The sequence below is a fragment of the Salmo salar genome, chromosome 25, assembly GCF_965601325.2.
Source record: "Salmo salar chromosome 25, fSalSal1, whole genome shotgun sequence".
NCBI lineage: Eukaryota > Metazoa > Chordata > Actinopteri > Salmoniformes > Salmonidae > Salmo > Salmo salar.
In genome coordinates this window covers 4,250,384-4,266,226 of record NC_138315.1, presented here as the reverse complement: position 1 = coordinate 4,266,226, position 15,843 = coordinate 4,250,384, and the positions used below count along the sequence as shown (strand labels likewise).

At 51.1% G+C, this 15,843-nt stretch overlaps 3 non-coding genes and 1 pseudogene across 3 annotated transcripts; all 4 read right to left on the bottom strand.

Moving 5' to 3' along the window:
* Positions 1-4,402: 4,402 nt before the first annotated feature.
* Positions 4,403-4,519, bottom strand: LOC123730619 (U5 spliceosomal RNA). Its single transcript, XR_006762054.2, has one exon. It is a non-coding gene; the product is annotated as a U5 spliceosomal RNA (small nuclear RNA).
* A 427-nt stretch (positions 4,520-4,946) lies between these two features.
* On the bottom strand, positions 4,947-5,141 carry LOC123740363 (U2 spliceosomal RNA). The gene has a single exon (XR_006768298.2). It is a non-coding gene; the product is annotated as a U2 spliceosomal RNA (small nuclear RNA).
* A 5,474-nt stretch (positions 5,142-10,615) lies between these two features.
* Positions 10,616-10,732, bottom strand: LOC123740585 (U5 spliceosomal RNA). Its single transcript, XR_006768463.1, has one exon. It is a non-coding gene; the product is annotated as a U5 spliceosomal RNA (small nuclear RNA).
* Positions 10,733-11,335: 603 nt separating this feature from the next.
* Positions 11,336-11,515, bottom strand: LOC123730703 (uncharacterized; annotated as a pseudogene).
* Positions 11,516-15,843: the final 4,328 nt, after the last annotated feature.

The window sequence follows — 15,843 nt, the reverse complement described above, 5'->3', positions numbered from 1 at the left end:
CCTCTTACCTTTATAGTATTTTGTGTCTGAACCTTTACTAGTTATGGTTTTTGACAAGGTGTATTGGTGTGGTTGTGGGTTTTGTTTTCAGGGCTTTGTTAGTTCCTGATTTTCATAGGATGGGGTGTTACACCCCCTCGGTTTCCCTGCCTCCTTCTCTGTGTTTATATTTGCAGATTGGGGACAGGTGGAGCTGATTGGGTCGTTATTAACCTGTTGGGGCTAGGGGGCAGTATTTTCACGGCTGGATAAAAAAACGTACCCGATTTAATCTGTCTACTAATCCTACCCAGTAACTAGAATATGCATATACTTATTATATATGGATAGAAAACACCCTAAAGTTTCTAAAACTGTTTGAATGGTGTCTGAGTATAACAGAACTCATTTGGCAGGTAAAACCCTGAGACATTTTCTGACAGGAAGTGGATACCTGATGTGTTGAATTACCTTTAAGCCTATGCCATTGAAACGCACAGGGGCTGATTAATGTTTTGGCACTTCCTATTGCTTCCACTAGATGTCACCAGCCTTTACAAAGTGTTTTGAATCTTCTACTAGGAGATCTGACCGAACAAGAGCCTTGGAACGGTGATGGCCGATTAGACTCTTGCTCGCGAGGTCATGTTGGGTACCCTCGTTCCAATACATTTTAAAAGAAAATGCATTCGTCCACCTTGAATATTATTCATGTTCTGGTTAAAAAAGGCACTAATGATTTATGCTATACAACGTTTGACATGTTTGAACGAACGTAAATATTTTTTTCCCCTCGTTCATGAAGTGAAGTCCGGCGGGCTTAGATCATGTGCTAACAACACGGAGCTTTTTGGACAAAACTACATTCGTTATGGACCTGGGATTCCTGGAAGTGACATCTGATGAAGAGAATCAAAGGTAATGGATTATTTACATAGTATTTTCGATTTTAGATCTCTCCAACATGGCCGTTTGTCTGTATCGCAAAGCGTATTTTTCCGGGCGCAGTGCTCAGATTATTGAAAAGTGTGATTTCCCAGTAAGGTTATTTTTAAATCTGGCAAGTCGATTGCGTTCAAGAGATGTAAATCTATAATTCTTTAAATGACAATATAATATTTTACCAATGTTTTCTAATTTTAATTATTTAATTTCTGGTGCTGACTTGACTGCCGGTTATTGAAGGGAAACGATATCCTGAACATCAACGCCATAGTAAAACGCTGTTTTTGGATATAAATATGAACTTGATAGAACTAAAAATGCATGCATTGTCTAACATAATGTCCTAGGAGTGTCATCTGATGGAGATTGTCAAAGGTTAGTGCATCATTTTAGCTGGTTTTATGGTGTTGGTGACGCCTGTCTTTGAATTGACAAAACATTACACACAGCTATTGTCAATGTACTCTCCTAACATAATCTAACTTTATGCTTTCGCCGTAAAACCTTTTTGAAATCGGACAACGTGGTTAGATTAAGGAGATGTTTATCTTTCAAAGGGTGTAAGATATTTGAATTTTGACATTTATTTGGTTTCAAATTTGCTGCTCTTGAAATGCACCACGGGTGGCACGCTAGCGCCCCAAGAAGTTAAAATAGCAACCCCACACGTCCTCTCCCTACCATTATTAAAATAAAGCAAATCCATCCACCGCTTGACCAGTCTCCTTTCCTTCGCTTCTTTCCTCACTCTTTGGACTTCAATCTGTCGACACGTCACGTACAGAGTCCTTCCTCTAAGAGGATTCACCCTTCACCTCCTGCACCTTCAGACGGATCCTTGGCCAACACTCCTCCTCCACCCTCAGGCTCCTTTCCATCTTCGATGACGGCGTCCAAGAACCTCTCCGTTCATGCTAGACCCAATTCCATCTGCCACAGTAGATTCATCACCCTCTTCTCCTTCACCATCCTGGGCCTCGCTTTTTCTCCCTCCCGTCCTCTTCCTCTGTCACACTCTCTTCTACCACCTTCCTCCTGTTGTTCAATGTCAACACCGTCTGTCGGCCCAGTACACATGCAGCGGATGCCGCACTCACCACAGCCATTGCAAGGTCTTTCCGCTTTCGCGACGCGACTCTCACAGAATGCCCTTGTATTCTGCATCGCCGGCATAAAAAATCATGGCAGTTCCGGACTACGTGGCCCAGGCTGAATACAAACTCGGCACACTTTAACAAAGTCCCTCAAACCCCTTACATTTAAACTAAAAAACTTAACAGAATGTATCATTTATAAAACAAAAATCCTTACTTCAGCACAAATAAACCCATAACAACAAAAAAACACAGGAGGCTCACCTGATGCTCCCCTGCTCCGTCTCATCCGGTGGGAACGTCCTCTTCCTCTCCCAACGTCCCCCCGTCCTCCTCCATCTCTCCAACCCAGGATGCAGGCATGGTGTTAGGCCTTTTGAGTGCCCTGCATCCTGGGTTTCCCCACCAACACCCTCCGTTCGCTCTTCTCCCTGTCGGCTACTGGACTGAGGTCGAGAGCAGGGGGACCCCCAACTCCCCAAGCAGGAGTTGAGATCCCCCCTCAGACACCCAGCCCAGCGCCATGCCCTGGAGGAGTCTCCTCTCCACCAGCTGCTGAGGGGCCGAGGAGAAACAGCGAGGACAAGGGCGTTCTTCCCTCCCCCATCACTCGCTTGCCCCCCTCCTCTCGTCCCCCCACAGCCTGCCGAGCCGCTCCTCCTCTTCCCTTTCTTCTTCGGTGTTGGAGGCAGCGGGGAGACACCCCCCGTCCCTCCCCGCTAGCTCCTCCACCATTACCCTCATCTCTTCCACGAGGGAGCTCGACTATACTGCCCCCCCACTCCCTCACACCCTCTCCCCCCTCCTCCCTCCTCCCCCAATCCCTACCCTCTGGCTCACCCCCCCACCCCCTCTCCCCTCCACTGTTTGCTCTCGCCTGCTCATTGCTTCCTTCTTACTCTTTTCCTTCCTGTCCTTCTGTGTCTTCTGCTCCCGTGCCTTCTCTTCGCTCCCTGCGCCTCCTGCTGCCACCGCTCCTTCTCCTCCTCCTTCCGTGTGGCCGTCTTCTCTGGGCCTGTGCTTGGGGTCTTTGTCACCTCCCCTGTCTCTTCTTCCTCCATCCCCCGCTCCTGCTCCCGCCTCCTGCCGCAAGACGCGTATGACCGCTGACGAGCCGGGCACTCCCCGCCACAGGTGCGCTGTTGAGCCACACCCGTGGCAAGCCTTCGGCTCGTCACAATCCTTAGCCTCGTGCTCCCCAGATCCGCAAAATCTGCACTTTCTAGTGCTGCACGAGGCCAGGATGTGTCCATAGGCCATACAGCGCCTGCAGAACGGGGGCTGACGTGCATAAGACAATGTCCCCTTGTCAGCCCCCAGGGAGAACATAGCTGGGGGATGAAGGTTACCCACCCAGTCCTTTAGGATCCTCCCTGAGGAGGGCCTGAAAAACCTCTCCTCCCGTTCCAAAACCCAAGAGAATCCTTGAGGTGCCTTGCCGACGATACATTGTCCATGTACCGCCCCAAGAAGGCCCTCACCTCCTCATCCTTCACGTATGGGTTATAAATGTTGACAGTTAACAACCCGGAAATTGTTTCTTGCCAAACTCTTCACCTCATAATGGCACATCGGCCTCGTATCTCCCACCGCTCTCACCTTTTTAAGGATCTCATCGTGCTTACTTTCCGTGAAAAAAGCTCCTTCCAACGAGTTGCCTTGGAGGCAAAACACGTCCCGTACCGTCAGCTTTAGTATTCCCATCAGGATTGTCCTTCCAAATGGATCAACATCCTTCTCTTTCCATGCAAACCTGATGGTATTCGCCAGTCCGATCCCTGGGACCGACCTATTTGCAGAATTTTGCGTCATCTCCGCAAGGAGAATGACACTCTCGACTCCGCTCCTCTCTTGCTGTCTTCCAGAAAAAAGAAAAAATTATAACAAAAAACACAAAATGGCAGAATTGTGATATTTTTACAAAAATATTCAAAAATACTTTCTATCGCCCTCCTACCTTCGACCTTTTGACTCAGCAGGCTTTGGGGCACCTCGGGTACCAAGCTTGATCTGAGCCAAAAGGCCGAGAAGCGATAACCCACAAATTGACCCCTGCACCCGCCGGGCCCCCGGGGGCCTCGGCAGACCTCATCGGTTTGGCAAAAGTTGGCTCCTCCTCACCCAACGCTTCCCTGGTGACAGGCGGGTGTGTTTTTTTTTAAAAGTCGCTAATGCGTCGTTAGGTCACTAGCTCTTTAATCCTAGTGCGACTATTTGTTCAATGCCCGGCAAATACACCAGTCATCGTCGGGCTTGAACTCAATTGCCCGAGCGACTACTTTGAGTGGAAAAAATACGCCGGTCGGTCAGCCGGCTTCAAGTCAAACGCCTGAGCAAAAAGTCTCGGCGTCATCTCTGTCAATTTCTCTTGAAACAAGATACCGGGCTCTGCCAGAAGCAAAGCCCTTCCAAAAATACATTGAACTCGTAAGTGTTCCTCTCCACGGAAGTCTTTAGTAAAAGGCGAAAGGCTTGTGCGTAATGAAGAGAAACCAGAGTCGTATGGAAGTCAGAGGTCGGGGCCCGAGACACACACGGTGGACTCTAGGCCGGGTCCCCGCGGGTGGTCCCCGAACCCACTCTTCCAAGTTTTCGAGGGCTGTGGGTAAAAAGTCACAGACAGACAGACAGACAATCCTGGTGAAGTGATTGTATTTTTGGGGGGGCTCAAAAAAACACACACACACACACACACACACAATCCTGGTGAAGTGATTGTATTTTTGGGGGGGGCTCAAAAACACACACACACACAATCCTGGCCAATGTTTTTTTTTAAAGTAAAATGGCGGGAAAACGGGGGACCCCCATGAAGGGGGCTTCGCACTTGTTTCAGTTTGGATGATTCTTCTTTTTTCATTCCTTCTCTTCTTCTGCTAGCTGTTTTACATAGCTTGGTGTATTTCTTTTTCCTTGACAATGGGAGAAAAGTGTTGCACCGTTCCCGGAGGTACTGCAATACCGGGTCGATGCGTGGAGCGGACGGAGCAAGCCCCATTTCCGACTCCCTGTTCGAAAAATCCATTTAATATGTAGTCCCCCGATGGGGGACGTATCAGATATTAAACTGATAAGAAACAGATTTTTTATTTTTTTTATTTTTTATTTATTTAACCAAACCATTCATTGTAAACACTTTACATTTCCCAAAATACTGGGACATTTCAAAACCGGGACATGGAAAAAAACCACATAATCAAGCAAACAGTACATACACTTTGGGCCAACCACTGCAACAAGGCCTCTTACTCATAAAGGTACTTCCAGCGTTCCTTAGAGGCATGGAAGCCATATTTGTCCACATCGAAATCAAACCTTTTCCTCAGGTCAGCTCTAACCCTACTTACCACTCCACCCACTCCCCAGTCCACATTGGATTTAACCAAAACCGCCCTTGAATCCCACAGAGCTACCTTCCGCCAAGGAAATCAAGAGCCAGATTAAAAAGGATCCCCTCCCGCTCCTGATCCCCAAACCCCTCCTCAACATAATTGCATCAAAGGATAGAATCCCCAGCATCTGGAAGAAGAGGAGCCCAAATCCCCCCAAACCCTCCTGGCAAAGGAGCACTCCCAAAAAGTGTGACGGAGCGTCTCCTCGCCTTCACACCCTTCCCTTGGGCATATCTTGACCTTTGACAGGCCGTGCCTGTAAAGGACCTCCCTAACTGGCAGACGCCCATGTATACACAACCAATTTAGATCCTTCAACCTGTTAGAGAGACCCTTTTGCTGAATTGCCTGCCATACCACCGGCCCTACCCCATAGACACCGACAGGACCCCGCTTAGCCACCAAGGTCCTGTATAAAGCCCTGTGGTCCATGCAGAGCAGACCCTCCTGGCACTCAGTGTGCCTTCTGCTCCACTTCACCGCATGTTCAAAATGGAGCCGGGAGGGATTCCGCCTTAGGTCGAGAGTTGTCCCAGGCTATCAACCTCCGCAGAGGGAAAGATAGCCAAAAACAAAAGCAAAAGCCTTGTAACCATGGTTACAAGGGTTAATACCAGACTTTTACATATTGAAGAAAAGAAAATAGTGTCTAACTTCAGAGGGATGTCAGGAACTCCCACTTCCTCCCTCCTCCACTGATTGCACCATCCAGTCCCTTTTTATATACTCATTAGCCCCCCCAAACAAAAGAAAAAATGGTTCGCACTAAATCCTTCCTGTAACGAGGAGGTAAAGGAAAAACATAGGCCAAATAAACCAAGGACGGAAGAATGTCTGCTTTAATGACTAGAACCCGTCGCACTCATAGAGAGCCGACGAGCTTTCCAGAGGCCCACCTTGGTGCGCACTTTCGCGATCCTCTGCCCCCAGTTAATTCCCTCACTACCTGTCACTTCAAAATCCACTCCCAGGACCCTCATAGGCCCCGAGCAAGAGCGGGAGGGCCACTGAGGCCTTCCTCTCTCCCTGCCCATGGTCCCAAAAAAACTTGACTGAGGATTTCCCCAGGTTGACCCTAGCCCCGGATGCCAGTCCGAACTCCCCCAGGACCTCCACCGCCCTGGCGACACTCCCCTCGGATGTCAGAAACAAAGTCATGTCGTCCGCATACTGGGAGATCTTGACCTCTGAAGAGCCTCCCACCAGGGGGGCCGGAGGCCCCTAATACGTGCAGTCTGCCCGAATGGCTGCTGCCAGCGGCTCCATGTACAACACAAAGAGCAGTGGAGACAACGGGCAGGCCTTGACGTACCCCAGTCTGCTGAGGAACCACCTCTCCTGCATGCCCATTTACCAAAACCCATCCTTCCCACTGCAGTGTATAAGAATCTCCACACCACTCTCATAGAACCCAGCCCCAAAACCCATCCTTTCGCAACACTGAAAAGAGGAACCCATGGTGCACCTTATCAAAAGCTTTTTTCCATGTCTAAGCCCACCAACATGAGGTGCACCCCTCTGTCCTGGGCCCAAGCAATACCAGTCCACTCACCAGACTCAGGTTCCATTGTATGGACCTCCCCTCCACCCCACAGGTCTGGTCCTCATGTATGACATGGGGCAGAGCCTTCCTTAGGCGGCCCGCAAGGACACGGGCTACCACCTTATAGTCTGCACACAGTAGCGTAGATGGGCCTGTAATTCCCCAGGTTATCCCTTTCCCCTTTCTTGTAAAGCAGCGTCAAAATCCCCTCCCTCATTGAAGACCCCAGGAGCCCTGAATCATATACCGCCTTATCTACCAACAGAAAATCTCTGCCCAAAATCTCCCAAAAGGTAACATAAAACTCCCGGGGAAGCCCATCGCAACCTGGCACTTTGTTGGTTGGTAAACCCCGCAAAGCAGCCTCAACCTCGAAAGGGCGATCGAGATCAGAGGCTTCCTCCGGGGGAACCTTTTCCCTCAAAAACCCCAGAAAGACGTGTTCTTTCGACCCATCTATGTCCTTTTCCCTAAAGGACTCTTGGTAGAAAGATGACGCTGCTTCCACCATCCCCTTTGGGTCCGATACCATTCCCCCCTTTTCTGTTCGCAGCTGAGCAATAACTGCTTTGGCATGGGCAGCTTTTACCTGTTTGAAAAAAATATGAACTGCTAGCCTCACCAAACTCGAACTTATCTCGTTGACACCTAAAGAGAAAGTCCCTGGCCTTACCCTGAAAATACAGGCCCAACTTACTTTTTAAAACCTCCATCCTCTCCACATCCCTCCCCTCACCCTTATTCTCGGCTGACACCAAAGCAGTCAGCTCCCCCTGAAGCCGCCGAAAAACCTCCCTGTCTGCTCGGGCCTTAGCGACACAGTGCGAAATAGCCAGGGTGCGCACATTGCGCTTTACGCACTCCCCCCATAGCTCATAATGGGATCTAAAAGCCTCCCTAAAGGAAAGATCCGCCAAAATTTGGGAATTTAATTTCCAAAACCCTCTTCCAAATATTGGCACGTCTACCGAGAACACTACCTGGACTTGGCAATGGTCAGAAAACCAGACCGGAGAAACAGTGACTTGCGATATTGGCACAGATACAGGTAAAAAAATGAAATCTATACGACTACGGGAACCCCTTGAATTTGCCCATGTCATACCCTCCCCCTTGGGGTCGCAGACTCTGAAGGAGTCCCTAAAAGAAAAATCTTTAACCACAGAAACCAAATAGGGAAGGCTAAAGTCCCCCGTACCTTCGAAAGAGACATTGAAATCCCCGCCCAAAACCACAGTTCGGTTAGTAACACAAATATCTGGCAGAGCCAAAAAAAGATCTTTCCTACCTCGAGGCTCTGCAGGTGCATAAATGTTAATAAAACGAAACTTCGCCCCCCTCCAATCTGCATCAACCACTAAAACCCTCCCCTGTATAACAGAAAAGGAACCCACCACACAAAAGTCCCTATCCCCAAACAAAATCCCCACCCCAGAGGAGTGCACCCCCCCATCCCCCATCTGGACTCTCCCTTCGCCCACTCCTTTGAAAAAACAGGAACATCCCCCATATCCCTTAAATGAACTTCTTGTAGAAAACAAACCTGGAAGGAGACACAGGAAAGGTACTGAAACACCCCTCCTCTCTTCCCCATATCCCTTAATCCCCTTACATTCACTGTTATTACTGTGAAAAGTGCCATAAGAAATAAACAAGGAAATAAGCAAGATCACCCAGCGTCTCCATACAGTCTGTCAGATAGGAGCCTCCCCCATCCCGCTGTCACTCACCCCTTCCAGGTACCGGTCACTGTTCGGCGTGCCTGGTGCCACGAAAGAGCGTTCAGGGCTGGAAAAGTTCACACAGGCTGATACCTGTCCGCAGACCAACGACTCTTCCCCAGGACTGGAAGTGTGGTCTCCCCCTGACAGTACCTGTGCACAGTCCATTGAGGCCTCCTCAGGATTGGTGTCCATCTCCGTGGTGCCTGTCCCAGGAAGCGCAGGAACCAAGCAGATCCCCTGGACCTGCTCCCTAGACCTCCCCACCGAGGCTTCAGAGGCTGCTAATGCAGGAACCTTCAAGATAACAGAATCCTGTGTCTCGGCCCCCACATCTGACCCTTCATCCCCGGTATCAGGATTCAGCACTGTGAACCGGTTGGAGATGGCCACCAAAGGCCTCCTGTGTTCTTCCATCGCTACCCGACCAGCGACCCTCCTCCTCTTCTTTCTTTTCCCCTTGTACACCTTCCCGGACTCTCCATTGTCTGAAGATGCCGATCCAGTCGACCCGCCCCCCGAAGATGACCTCATCTTCCGCGAGAGGGTTCGGGTAGCCGAGTCGTCTGACATCTCACTCAGTATACTATCCTCCCAGGCTCCCGTCAGCAGTTCCATCTCCTCCACAGTCCCCTTCGGACTGCCCTCCTTTACTTTACTTTCCCCTGGGGCTTTCGCCACCTCCTCTGCTGCCGCTCGGATTTCCTCAAAGACCTCCTCTATTGGCCGGAGGGGAGAGCCCGCAGCACCTTCCTCGGGGCCATCACCGGCTGCCTCCGCATAGGTCCGTTGCCTATTTGGACAGTCTTTAAACAAGTGGCCCTGCTTCCCACAGTTCCATTGCATACTCGAGCCTCCCTGCAGTTGGCTGCCCCGTGACCTGGTTTCCCGCAGTTTCTGCACTTCAGCAGATTGCACCCCGTGGCCAAATGACCGAAGCTACGGCAGTGCCTGCAAAAACTTGGTTGGCCTGAATAAAAAAGGTACCCCCGGTCCACTCCAATGGAGAAATAGGCTGGTGGGTGCACCAACTTATCTGCTCCTTCCGGATCTCTGTTCAGTGCGACACGGAATTGCCTCCTCCCTGACCAGATCCCATACCCGTCCCTTAGGTACCGCACCCCGGGACTCACTTTCCCAAACCGGCCTAGGAACGCCACGATGCTGTCATCCCCCACATAGGGATTGTAGATATGCACGGCAATCACCTTTAGATCCAACCGGCACAAGGGGACAACCTGAAAGTTTGAGAATGGCTCACTGGCTTCCTTCTCTTTGCAGGTGTCCATACACCGCCTGTACAAGGCCTCGCCATTTAGAGACAGGTCGTAGCCCTCCGCCGCCATGTTCCGCTGCAAGCAGAAAACTTGCCCTGGGTCCACCTTTAACCCTTCAATGATCACCGTCCTGATGAACCATTCTCTATTGCCAATTTGCTTGCCCTTGTTCTTCCAAACGAACTGCAACGTATTGCGCAGTCCAGCCCCTCTGGCTGACTGTGGATCCTGCCCTCCGGCCATCGGCTTTGGACTAAGAGTGTTATGGCACCTCGGTACACAACCTGATCTTAGCCAAAAGGCCGAGAAGCGATAACCCACAAATTGACCCCTGCACCCGCCGGGCCCCCGGGGGCCTCGGCAGACCTCATCGGTTTGGCAAAAGTTGGCTCCTCCTCACCCAACGCTTCCCTGGTGACAGGCGGGTGTGTTTTTTTTTTAAAAGTCGCTAATGCGTCGTTAGGTCACTAGCTCTTTAATCCTAGTGCGACTATTTGTTCAATGCCCGGCAAATACACCAGTCATCGTCGGGCTTGAACTCAATTGCCCGAGCGACTACTTTGAGTGGAAAAAATACGCAGGTCGGTCAGCCGGCTTCAAGTCAAACGCCTGAGCAAAAAGTCTCGGCATCATCTCTGTCAATTTCTCTTGAAACAAGATACCGGGCTCTGCCAGAAGCAAAGCCCTTCCAAAAATACGTTGAACTCGTAAGTGTTCCTCTCCACGGAAGTCTTTAGTAAAAGGCGAAAGGCTTGTGCGTAATGAAGAGAAACCAGAGTCGTATGGAAGTCAGAGGTCGGGGCCCGAGACACACACGGTGCACTCTAGGCCGGGTCCCCGCGGGTGGTCCCCGAACCCACTCTTCCAAGTTTTCGAGGGCTGTGGGTAAAAAGTCACAGACAGACAGACAGACAGACAGACAGACAGACAGACAGACAGACAGATAGACAATCCTGGTGAAGTGATTGTATTTTGGGGGGGGGCTCAAAAACACACACACACACACACAATCCTGGTGAAGTGATTGTATTTTTTGGGGGGGGGCTCAAAAACACACACACACACACACACACACACACACACACACACACACACACACACACACACACACACACACACACACACACACACACACAATCCTGGTGAAGTGATTGTATTTTTTGGGGGGGGCTCAAACACACACACACACACACACACACACACACTCCTGGCCAATGTTTTTTTTATTTTTTTTTACGTAAAATGGCGGGAAAACGGGGGACCCCCATGAAGGGGCTTCGCACTTGTTTCAGTTTGGATGATTCTTCTTTTTTCATTCCTTCTCTTCTTCTGCTAGCTGTTTTACATAGCTTGGTGTATTTCTTTTTCCTTGACAATGGGAGAAAAGTGTTGCACCGTTCCCGGAGGTACTGCAATACCGGGTCGATGCGTGGAGCGGACGGAGCAAGCCCCATTTCCGACTCCCTGTTCGAAAAATCCATTTAATATGTAGTCCCCCGATGGGGGACGTATCAGATATTAAACTGATAAGAACAGATTTTTTTTATTAGAAAAAATAATTTATTACGTTCAATACCATTCATTCTTTACAAAATCATATATTCCTTCAAACTCAAATAATGGTATTTTAATTTATAAAACAAACCAAAAAACCCCAAAACAAAACTCAGGGGAGCATCATCCCTCCCCGTCATCCTAAACACTAACTTTCCCTATCTTCCCGTCCCTAATCTAAAATAACCCCAGCCCTAATCCCCCCTTCCATCTCTCCCGGGCAGCGTGCTGCCCCCACTTCCTCTCCTCCCTCTTCATCCTCCCTCTCAAATCTGCTTCCACCCTCCTCACTATTCCTTCCACCCCCCAATCTTTCCCTGTCTTAACCATGTTCTGCCTGGCTTCCCACAGCCCCCGCTTAAAGAGGCTCATGAGAAGCCAGAGCAGAAACCTATCCCTATCCGTCCCCCTCGCTCTCCCTACACCTCTCTCTAGCCTAGCCCAAGTCAAAACAAAATCCCCTCTAACCCTTCCTAACAACACCCGTGCCTTTGCCCATACTACTCCGGCAATGGCACAGTCCCAAAAGACATGGCGCACAGTCTCCTCCCTGCCACAAGAAAGCCTTGGGCAGGTGGGGGATCGCGCCAAGCTATGCCGGTACATGGTGGAGCGTACCGGCAAACACCTGTGGAGGCTCAACCAATTCAGGTCCTTGAGCCTGTTGTCTAGACCCCGCGCCTGCACTCCCTCCCAGACCACCGCCGGGATGCCCACTACAGGTGCCGGACTTACTGCCCGTCTGACCTCCTCGTACAGGTGCCTGTGATCTAAACCTACTCGGGCGACTTCAACCTCGGGGTGCGCACGCAGCCACTTGGCCGCATGGCCAAAGTGCCACGGCAGCTGTTCCGCCCGAGGACCCGTGTTAGACCACACCATTACGCTTCTCGCCTGATACGAGAAGAACACCCGCAGGAGGTAACCGGACGGGTGCAGTACCAGCTGAGCAAGCTCCGTTAACAGAAAAGAAACAAAAATTGCGTCCAGTTTGAGGGGGAGATGTGGTACCCCCCTACCTCCCTCCCCGATGGGACAGATCATGCGTGCCCTGGCGACCCACTCGTACCTGCCACCCCACATGAACTGAAACACTAGCCTCACTAGAGGCCTCCTCAGACAAGCCGGCAATGGGTAGATGTACGCTAAATACAAAAGAGATGGCAGTACATCCACCTTGAGAACCAGGACCTTGCCTAAAAAGGACAAAGACCTAGCCCTCCACATCGCTAGCTTCCTCTGTACCACTGCGATGCCCATGTTCCAGTTCAGCGTCGCTGAGCCGGAGGTCTCAAAGTGGACCCCGAGTATCCTCAGGGCCCCGTTACAGAGAGATAACCCTCCGGGCACATCCGTCCTACCACTCCATCTTCCGAAAAACTTAACGGAAGACTTCGCGTGGTTAAGAACCGCCCCCGACGCTCGGGTGAAGTCCCCAATGATGGCAAGGGACCTTGTCAGGCACGAGTCCTTGCAAAGCAGCAAGGAGGTGTCGTCGGCGTACTGTGTCAACTTTACACGGAGACCGCCACTTCCAGGAATCAGCAAGCCTTCCACCCCTGTGTCTGCCCTAATGGCAGCCCCCAGAGGCTCCATGTACAGAACGAAAAGGAGTGCCGAGAGCGGGCATCCCTGCCTGACCCCAGACGAGAGGTCAAAAACATCACCTAAGTGACTGTTTACGCTGACCCGGCACCCCGCTCCGACATATAAAGTACGGATCCATCCTATAAACTTTTCCCCAAATCCTAATCTACCTAACACCCTGAATAGAAATGATCTATTCACGTGATCAAAGGCTTTCGCCTGATCAAGCGCTGCTACCATTAAAGGCAGCCCTCTGTCTTCTACCCAAGCGATGGAGTCCCTGATCAACTGTAGGTTCCACCTAATAGAGCGGCCCTCTACCCCGCACGTCTGATCCTCATGGACGACGTAGGGAAGGGCTGTGCGTAACCGGTCCGCTAAGACCTTTGCTAACAGCTTATAGTCTACGCACAGCATGGTCAACGGCCGCCAGTTGCCAAGGTCTGTTACTTCCCCCTTCTTGTAAAGAAGTGACAGCACACCAACAGCCATTGATCCCCCGGGACCCCCGTCTCAAGGATGGCCTTCAAGACTTCAAGGACCACTGGTCCAAGTATCCCCCAAAACTTGAGGTAAAACTCGGCCGGCAGCCCATCCATCCCAGGCACCTTCCCTTTTCCCATCCTCCTGAGAGCACTCTCAACCTCTTCGAGGGAGATCTGAGCCTCCATCACATTTCTAATGTCCTCCGGCAATCGCCGGGACAAGTGTTCTAAAAACACATTTCCCTGCTCTACATCTATTACCCTCTCTTTAAATAAACCTCGGAAATGATCAGTTGTTACCCTGACCATTTCCTCCGGTTTTCTAACTATGCTACCATCTTCTTTCCTCACCCCATGCATTATCTTCCTACTCTGTCTGGCCCTAACCGACTTAAAGAACATAGAGGAACAAGTCTCATTATGTTCTAAAAAGCCATTATGCGCACGCTCCAGGAAAGCTCGAGCCTTCCGCTCCTGCAGCTCCCTGAGCTGCGCCTTCAGGGCTGTGGATCTCTCCCAGTCAATCGACCCGCCGAGGTTGCCTGCCTCGTTCTCGAGTTCAATCAACCTTTGGATACGATCCGCCTCCCTCCTTTCCTCCCTTTTTTTCCTCTTACAATATCCTATTATAAAGGCCCTAATCCTTACCTTAACTAAATCCCACCACTCTAACACCCCCTCGCACATGGACCGGAGGCCTTCAAGCCCCCGAAAGAAACCAAAAAAGGTGTCGACGAAAGCTTGCTCCTCCAGCACATCCCGATCTAATTTCCAGTACCCCCTACCGAAGAGGCAGACTGGCGACCCCACCTGCAGGAGCACCCCGTCGTGATCTGAGAAGAACACAGGCAACAGCCGCCCAGACAACTGACCCAAAGACCTAGATAGGAAAATGTAGTCGAGCCTCCGCGCAACCCCCCGGGAGTTGCGCCATGTGGGACCAGCCATTGTCGGAGTAGAGTGCAGGCCTCCATCAACCAGACCATGGCAAGCCATTAGCCCGGTGATGGCGCCTGCACTACTATCACCCACTAACCCTAAATCTATATTGAAATCCCCTCCTATCACCAAGTGCCTATTTGTGACACACAGGGGCGCCAGACAGTCCACCATCTCCCTCCTGTCTGCCGCCACCTGTGGCCCATACACCCCAATTAACCTATATCTACCCTCCCTATATGTTACATCTACCCCCAACACCCTCCCCTGCATTATACAAAAAGTGCTTTCTATTTTAACCTCCCTATTCCCACACAAAATCCCTACTCCTGTTGAGTGCACCCCTCCTATACCCCAATATGATTCTCCCTTATCCCACTCCCTCCTAAATCTATTTACGTCCCCTCCATCCCTCAGGTGAACCTCCTGTAAAAAACAGAAATCAAACCCCACACCCTCTAAATAACTAAAAACCGCCCTCCTTTTAACAAAATCCCTTAAACCCCTTACATTTAAACTAAGAAAAGTAACAGAAATATTCATTATAAAATAAAACAAAGAAACCCTCACCCCCAAAACACAAAATTAAAAGAGGAGGCTCACCCGATGCTCCCCTGCTCCATCTCATCCAGCGGGGACGTCCTCTCCTCTCCTGGCGTCGCCCCCTCTTCCTCCATCTCCCCAATCCAGGATGCGGGAATGGTATTGGGCACCCGAGTGCCCTGCACCCCGGATTGGACACCCAACTCCTCCATTTCCCCCTCCCCACTGCTTACTGGGCAGAAAAAAAGGGGCCCTGTATCACTGAAAGGGGGCTGCGACTCCCCAGGCGGCCTCTCCTGAGCCCCACCTGTGTGATCCAGTTCCCCCCGCAGATCAGAGTCCGGGGGAGCCAATGAGGGTGCTGAAGCATCTCCGGCCTTACTCCCCTTTTCCCCCATTGCTCTCTTGGCCTCCCCCTCCTCCCCCCCACCGCTCTCCTTCTTGCCTTCCCTGTAGCTCCCCCTCCTCTTCGCTTTCCTCTTCGGTGTGGGCGGCACAGGGGAGACATCGCCCCCCCTCCCCGCCAGCTTCTCCACCATTCCCCTCATCTCCTCCACCAGGGCACTCGACATGTCACTGTCCCCCCACTCCTTCCCACCTTCCCCCCTCTCCAAATCCCCCTCTGGGCCTTCCTTCTTGTCCTTCTCCACCTCCTCTCCCACTGCTGTCGCCGTCTCCTTCCTCGCCGCTCCCTTGACTCCGTCCTCTTCCTTCCCCTTCTCTCCATCTTCTCCGACCTTCTCTCTCCTCTGCCCCTCTCCTCTCGGGACCGCCGTCTCCTTCC